Source organism: Nuphar pumila, chromosome 7 (genome assembly GCF_984573655.1).
Source record: "Nuphar pumila chromosome 7, dmNupPumi1.hap1.1, whole genome shotgun sequence".
Classification (NCBI taxonomy): Eukaryota; Viridiplantae; Streptophyta; class Magnoliopsida; order Nymphaeales; family Nymphaeaceae; genus Nuphar; species Nuphar pumila.
The window spans coordinates 2,499,268-2,506,657 of NC_143255.1; positions in this window are offsets into that span (position 1 = coordinate 2,499,268).

Genomic DNA, 7,390 nt, shown 5'->3' on the forward strand with positions numbered 1-7,390 from the left:
ACCTGAGGAGCTTCGAGAAAGGGGAACGAGATCCTTTGGCTTTTTGAAATGACAAAAACACCCTTACTGGCGGGTGGGATTCGTGCTGGCGACGACCTAACACTCAATAACTGGGTTCCACAGATCGCGGTAACCACGTGGTCATTCGCGATTGGTGGTCACTCGCAATCGGTGTCCAATTCTTCATTCTATTAGGCCCCGTGGCACAGTGGTTGTGCTTTCATGACACGTGGAAGCCCAGGAAAGGAATTTTGTTTTTTCCCAGCTGACCATGCAAGATCTTACTCGAAGGGGAAGACTGGATGGACGAGGAGATATGAAATGACTGTGATGCCCTTTGACTTATAAAATGACTTAGCCACCCTTTCTCTTTACCATTATTTGTTGGGTCAGTGTTAGTTCCTTCATTTGAGTTGGCTGGTCAGACTCCTTTTCTTTGTAGTTTTTGGTCCCAAGTAGCGTTCCAGAGAAGCAAACAAGGGCTCGGGGCATTTGGTAGGGGCGACTTGTGAATGTCACCAACTTCGTCGGACTCACAAGTTCTAAACCCACGGGTGGTGTCCTTTGCCACAAGGTTGAAGCTGAGTGTACTCGTGATGAGCAGGGGGACCTGTAAACACCCCAAATTTTCACCTTCATCCAGTGTTTATATATTTCATATGTCATTGCATATCATTACATGCATTTGGCATATCACTTCATTGCATTGCATAGCATTGCATGTCACTGCATCTCACTATCGAGATTCAGAACTCTTGTTTTCAAAATATTAAATCTAGATTCAAGTTTTAAAGCTTTTCTTTCGAAATCAATTTTAAATACCTGAGTTTTAAATAGATATTTTGCCATTTGCCAACCCCCAGGATCTTATATTTCGAAATGCTTTTCTGAGAAAATGATCTGGATTCATTTTAAACTCAATTTCAATTGATTTCAATTCTCAAATGAGACCCATTTAGGTGGTGTCGCTTCTGGATTCCTTTATTTATAAAAAATTTCAGAGTCCTAGTTGGATCAGGACTTTCTCTTTTCATCTTTTTGAATCTTTTCAAAATTTCTTTTTGATTTTAAACTAGTTGTGGTCATATCCCTTATCCATTTCTATCATTTTGGTCAAAATTTCAGAGTCCTAGTTGGATCAGGACTCTTTTTCCAGAGTTCTAGTCAGATCAGAACTCTACCTTTTATTACCCTTTTTACCCGTTTTTATGAAAACCTTTCAAAATCTTTCATTTTGGCCAAAATCCCGGAGTCCTAGTTGGATTATGACTATTTTTCAAGAATCACAGTCGGATTAGGACTCTTTTTCAGAGTTTCAATCGGACTAAAACTCTATCTTTCGTGACAATTTAGCTATTTTCAATCAAATCTTCCAAAATCTTCTGAAATGAGTCAAAAACTCAAAGTTTTAGTCAAACTAGGACTCTATTCAAAGAGTCCCAGTTGGATCAGGACTCTGGCCCTGATTTCAATTTTGAGAGAATCTTTCTAAAATCTCTTTATTTATCTTTCCAAATTTTAAAATTGTTATATCTTTATCATGAAATTTCAAAATTCTGGGATTTTATCCCAGAGTCCTAATCGAATCAGAACTCTATCCAGAGTTTATTTTTCTACTTCATTTTCACCGGTTTTTAAAAGTTCTGTTTAAATCTCACCATTTGCTTTTCAGAAAACCAAAATTTCTCAGAGTTCTAGTTGAATTAGGACTCTTTCTCAGAGTCCGATCAGGACTCTAACCTGACTTCAATTTTTACCTTATTTTCGCCTGTTTTCCAAAATCATCTCGTTTGTTTTTTCAGAAAATCCAAAATTTTAAGAGTCCTAGTCAAATTAGGACTCTGTCCCCAGAGTCCCAGTTTGATCAGAACTCTGTTTTGATTTCATTGTTTATTACCATTTTCACAAGTTCTTTCACCTATTTCTTAGAAAATACCAAAAAAATTTTAGAGTTTCAGTCTGGTCAGGACTCTATCCCAGAGTCCTAATCCAGTTAGAAGTATATTTTGAAGTTTGTTTTTACTTCCATTTTCATTCCTTTTCATTTGTTTTTCAAAATTAGATCATTTTGTAGAGTCTAGTTAATTCAAAACTCTATTTCAGAGTTCTGATTGAGTTAGGACTCTAACCCTGACTTATTTTACCAATTCTAATGAAATCTTTCAAAAATTCTTCATTTGGCTTTCAAAATTCTAAAATCTCAGAGTTCTAGTTGTTTTAGGACTCTATCCAGAGTTCTAGTTCGCTTAGAACTCTATTTTCAAAATTTTGAATTTTATCTGTTGATTTTAACACCTTTTCAAAGCTATTTTCAGTCTTTATTTCAAAATTTTCAAAACTCTGATGTGGGGCTCACTCAGTTGGTGACATATCTGGAGGAGTTCTGACTCAGTCATAACTCTGTACCATTTCAAAACTTTCAATATCAAGTTCACTTTTGAATATTTTTTTGAAAACCTCTCATTTTCAAGTTTTAAAATCGTTTTGAAAATTCAAGTGGGGCCCACTCGGAGTGGTGCCACATTTAAAGATGCCAGGGTTAGACTAGGATTAGTCAGTGTCCTACTTAGGTTAGATGTCTAGGTGAGTCAAAATTTTGTTTTTAAAACTTTCATTTTTACTTTTTGTTTTTAACTTTGATTTTAAAACTTTAAAAATTAGGGTTTTCAAAAAACCCAAATGAGGCCCACAAGGGGTGGCACCACATTTGGGGTATTTTAGGGTTTTGATTAGGGCTTAGATAGGTTAGTAATTGGGTTACATCCCCTCTAAAAAAATTGCCCCCCACTAATAGATTTGGATAATTTTTAAAAGGGGCAAATTTGGAATTAAGAAAAACCCTAATTAAAACCTAATTTTTTTCTATTTAAAGAAGCCAAAGGGGGGTCAATCCCGAGGCACTTTTTCTCTCCCAATTTCGTGGCCTCTCTATCCTCTTCAGCACCTCTCCCTCCTTAGCAGCTGCAGCCCCCAAGGTAATTTTTTATACTTTATTTTGTGCTTTTTTATTAGTTTTTTTATGATTTTCAATAGATTTCACCATGGGAGTCTCTTGTTTCATGGATTTAACCATGAAATACATCCAAGAACCTCAAAAACAACCCAAGAAGATGATCTAACTCAGTTTGAGGGTGATTTTCAGGATTCTAATCCATTAGAATCGATGAGAGGTACGTCTTCTATGTTCTTAACCGACGAAAGATGCGATTTACCCATTAAATGGGCTAAATAAATCCTTTTAAAGGTAAAATCAATCTCAGCCATAGATTCCCTGTATTTTTTTTTATCATATTAATATTTATTTCATGTGTTTCAGCATTAAATTAAATTTTGTTTTGCTGTTTAGAAATTTTTTATTGTTTTTCATTGTTAAATCTTGTTCTTTTTAGTGTTTTATTGGATTTTCACATATTTTGATTTTAGATCTATACAAATCATGTTGCTTTGTATTTAAATATTTGTTAGAAATTTCTGATTTTTTTATATGCAGTACACGGATGTGTCAGCGAACTCCTGTAAAAAATTAGAGGCTTTGGGATTCGGGAACCCTGTTAGAAAAATATAAAGTCAAATCATGATTCCTGTTGGTTAAAATTGTTGTTCATATTCAAGTACAAGTTGTAATTGCATTATTTTTGTCATCCAAGATTCGATTCAGAATCCATAAATTGCAGTAGCTTTGTACTAAAGTCTATTATTTACTGTAAATTTTTAATAATTTTATGTCACTGTTTGATATTTTTCCTCTATCAGAGAGTCAGATCAACTTTTCCAAACTTGCTATGTCTTATTAAAACCCTAATTCAACTTGTGTTGATCGAATCTACCTAACCGGAGATCCGATCAATAATTCGTAAAAAAGGAATTTGTTTATCTTTCTATCTGCTATTCACTGACGAAATTTCAGAAGTGTTTGATGAAGTCTGCTATTTTTCCTTGTATTTGCAACCGGAAGTGTCTGTTTTGATCAATTTTATATTCGTTATATTCAAGTCCAGATTGCCGAAATGATATCTCCCTAACCGAAGATGATTTTTCTGATCTGTAAAAAGGAGAATCTTTTTTTTCTGTCTAGTAGTTCTTTGTAAAATTTTATGAATTTTCATAGTAGAAATTTGGGTCTGACACTGAAACAAGTACGTGCTCGGGGGTAAAAATAGCAAATTTTAGGGTTTTTTTTACAATTTTTGTATTAAAATTATGTAAAAATTTGATCTTTCTATTTCCAATATACTTTTAGAGTTATAAAGAGTACATATGTCGATTTTAATTAATTTTGGAACTCATTTGATGCTTGAATCAGTTAAATTGCAAAACAAGGTACCCACAGGATCTTGAAACACTGCCAAAATCATGATTTTCCTAATATTTCTGATTTTTTTGGTATAAGTTCATGTTTTTAGGGTTTTTTCATATTTAGAATCATGCTAGGACACCTCATGTTCGATTTAGCTGCTATTTGATCTTTTTAAACCCTAAATCCCAAGTTTTTACCAAAATATTTTTTGAAAACCCTGATTTCAAAGCCATAGTCTTGCGATCAGGGGCATTTTGGTCATTTGACCTTAATTTCAAAATTCTAAACTTTGATTTTCATATTTTCAATCATGTCATATCATTTTGTGTTTGATTTATTCTCATTTTAATTTCAAAGTCTTATTTTACAAGATATCTTTATGAAAAACCCTGGTTTCAAGGTCATAGTCTTGCCATCATGAGCATTTTTGTCATTTTAACCTCAATTTCGAATTTTTAAATCTTATTTTTATATTTCCAATTCAATTTCATCACTTATGTTTATATCAGGGAAGTATGAACTGGGTTTATATTTGGACAATATCCGACAATTTTCCAATATTTTCGGATAAATCTAGATAAACCTACATTTCTGTGCTAACATATTTTCTAGTTTTGCAGGAACATTCAAGAAGAAGACTTTTCATTTTATTTCCCTTTTATTTAATTCAATGTAATATCAAATGTAATATTTGGAATAAGATTTACATTTTCTGCTTAGAATAGGGAGCATTGCATATAATTTAATTATGCAAATATCAATATCTGATTCATGCATATTCTTTACAAATCCACCATGGTCTACACGAATGGCACATGCACAAGCTCTTAGAGAGTTGACAAACTCGGTGGAATTCGTATTTATGGCCATAGTCAGAATATGAATAAAACCCAGATTTATGATTTTCGTATTGGCCACATTCAGCCTACACTCTTAGGCTAACTTCAAAATGCACTGCATTTCTCAAAAATATAAAAAAAAATTCTCAGTTCTTCAAAACAATGTCCTTCAAATCCATATTCATTCATTTCATTCAATTTGCAAATTCCAATTCCAATTCAGAGAAATCGATTTTCTCAAAATTTTCCAAGTCTTACCCAGAAATTGATTTTCTCAAAAAAAATGAGTTTTCAAATGATATTCCAAGTATTTCTCAAGTTTAAACTCACGATTTTACAAATTCTAACATCTTCAATTCCAAAGTTCAAAGTTTAAACTTTTTCTTAGAATTGTCCAGGTTTTCTCAGAATCGATTTTCACAAAACTTCAAGATTTCTTCAGGAATCAATTTTTATTTTCTCAGAAACATTCTCTCAATTATGTTTCACGATTTTCAAAGGGTTTCTTTTCCAAGTATTTTCCAAACTTTGAAGCAAACATCATGTTTTCAAATTTGTACTTTCAAAATTTTATAGCACATGCTTGATTCTCTGTGCATTTATGAATTAGAACATCGATTTAGATAAATTAAGCAAAGCAAAGCACTAGATTGATCCTTGGTTCAATTACCCCTGGTAAAGGCGCCAGGAACGGTTGAACCTCGTACCGACATGCGAGTCCCATTCTTCGGAATTATCCTGCATTTTAAAACGGAGGCGAGTTATTTTCAAAATCTTTTTCAAAGGTTAGTTTGACTTGCAAAAGTAAAATTTTGCAATGATAACAGGTTTGGCGACCGAGATGGGAGCTGTCTTCGTCTGATCAATCTAATGCTCTGCTTTGTTTAAGTTATCAAAATTGTGTTTTATGGAATATTAGCTTTTACTTTCTGATATCATGTGAACCTAGGAGACTAGACTCAAACCCAGATGACATGGAAAGCATGTAGATTTAGGCATGGTTTGGTAGGACTAATTGAGGAGACATTATTCATGTTCTCTTAGACTTAGGTCAAATACGATTCTCGTCAATATAGGATCTGATTGAAAACAATGTTTTCTTCTTCAAAATTTTCAAAATCTATCTCTTTAGGTTTTAGAGCTCTCTATTTGCTTGCATGTGATCATATTTTAAAAAAAAACACTCCACCTATCTTTTACCTGGTCTTCACGTTGCTGGGCTTTCTTCCAGAACCATAGTGCAGAACAAAGCCTCACAACTGGGCCACCTATTTGGGTGAAAACTCCCTGCCACGTACCAAGGGCCATAGTCCAAAGTATATCAGTAGGTGCTCAAGGATGTTGGAAAACATGAACCTAGAACCGGAGAAATTGATTTTATGTCACGTGCATCGGGTATCGGCTCGAGTATATTGACATAGCATGATTGGACACAGATGATCTGAGTCTTAGAGTTAGGATTAGGGTCCTACAACTATTTCAAAACTTGTGCATCTAAAGTCAGCTCTTAGTGAATGTTGTATGTGCATACTTGTTTGTACAGGATATGATTGAATGTACTTCATTTATTTCACTTTATTTTCTTTATTCTTTCATATTTTCTGTAAGTTTTCATAAAATACTGGACGATTTTCAAAATCCCCCATTCTTCATCTATTTTCATATACAACCAAATATACCCTTCTTATTTTTCAAGCCCTGGACGATTTTCAGAAAATTCCTCTATTTTTCTTCAAAAATCCAGGTGATTTCCATCCTTCCTTTTCTCTGGATCTCGAAGTTCCTGCATTATTTTTATCTTGCTTGCAATTTTCCAAAAACATATTTTCTCCTATTTCCATGGATTTCCAATCCTTTTGTCCATTTGCAAAATTCTTCACCTTATTGTCCTCGTACATTCCTTGATTAGTGTTGTGGAGATTGTCTATCCACCTTTCCCTTTTGCTTTCTTCTCCTTTCAAATCTCTATTGTGGGTTATTTTTACCAAGAAACATCTTTTTCCTCCAAAAATGTCTTATTTTTAATGGTTGACGGCCTCGCCTAGGTGACAAGGCATATCTCAGTTGTTTATTTCCTCTCACGGAATAGAGACCCAATTGTCACGATCTCATCGATGACTCAGTCCCTAGTAATGAGATATCATTCCAATTTTTTACCAAATTCTCATCAAATAATTTTCTATCATTCAAAATCATTCTCAGAACCTAACCCTTAGTTTTTCCCCGCAGAGAGCATCTGCAATCCTTCATGGTT